Here is a 1,502-nt window from a genome sequence, read left to right on the forward strand (position 1 = left end):
CAATAATATTCCGAGTAGAGGTTCTAATAGTGGCACAAATCAAGTTACAGAGGGAAGGTGGTTCTTACAGTAAAAGGCCTATAGACTAGGACTTTGTTTATTATAGTGTAGAGGTTAGGAACCACAAGATGTAGAGGGTCAGCTATGTCATTTATGGTTCTTAAATCCTGGAGGAAATTCCATCTACCACTGGGTTGTTTTACAACTTGGAAGTTCACATGCAAGGTAGCGGTGAAGTAAGGAACTGCTTATGAGGTTTTCCATCCATTCCAACAACTAAGAAATAGTGTGAAGAGTTGGGACCTCAGAAGGCTTTTAGGACCAATTAGTAGGCTCTGTGTCCAGGAGAAAACGAATATACTTACCAGTAATGTTAATGCTCACCCACAGCTCTTTGGGGAGTATCTAAATCTTTGAAGTGTCCTCCTTTGTTTCCAACTGGGAGCTAGGACCTGTCAGTCCTGTCTGCCACGAGGACCTGATGTGGGCCACCTTGGCCAGGTGTCCTTCAGAGCCACACTTAAAGCAAGTGGGTGGGAACTTCCTCTCTACTCCCTTGCCTACCTGTGGCTCTTGTCTGTGACACTGTCTACTGACGTGGCCCAGCTTTCCACAGTGGAAGCAATTCTGACCTCTTTTATTACCTTTGGGTGGCACCGTATATGAGTAAGACTTCCTTTTCCTGACACAGGCCCTAAACTGGCAGCAATAGCTGCCTCCAAAATTTTGGCCATTCTCTGGTCTTTTCTCTTCCCTCTAGATCCCAGTTGCTTAACAAGCTTTTGTTGTTGTTGTTGTTGTTGTTGTTGTTGTTGTTAGGTGCCACTGAGATGAGTACAACCCATAGTGACCATATGAACAACAGATCTGAAACCTGCCCTATCTTATGCCATTTTCAAACTTCCAGAAACATTAGAATTCATTGTGACAGTTATACGGTGTCATTCCACATAGTTGAGGGTGTTTCTCTCTTTTGCCGACCCTCCAGCCTTCAGAACTCCATGTCCCTCTTCAAGGAATAGCCTGTTCTAGCAACATGTTTGAAGTATGTGAGGCAAGGCCTTATTATCCTTGCCTCCAAATAGCACTCTGGCTGCTCCCTTTCCAAGGCTTATTTGTTCTTTGGCAGTCCATAGTATATCCTTCCCCCAACATCACAGCTCAAATGCATCAATTCTTCTGTCATTCTTATTCATTGTCCAGCTCTCAGATGCATAACAAGTGATTAGAAAGACCATGATCTGAATCAGATACAACTTAGTCCTCAAATTGACATCATTGTTCCTCAATAATTTTCAGAGGTCCCTAACTGAAGACTTTCCCAGTTTATTGCTTCTCTTGATTTCTTGATTGCTGGTATCAAGAATGTTAATTGCGGATCCAACGAAGATGAAGTTGTTGACGTTTTCAATCTTTTGTCCATCTATCATGATGTTGCCTATCATTCTAGAAGTTAAAAAGAAGCAAAACAACTCTGCCTTCTTGACATTGAGATGTGATCC

Source organism: Elephantulus edwardii, unplaced genomic scaffold (genome assembly GCF_000299155.1).
Source record: "Elephantulus edwardii isolate Elephantulus edwardi_28Jun2011 unplaced genomic scaffold, EleEdw1.0 scaffold00019, whole genome shotgun sequence".
Lineage (NCBI taxonomy): Eukaryota > Metazoa > Chordata > Mammalia > Macroscelidea > Macroscelididae > Elephantulus > Elephantulus edwardii.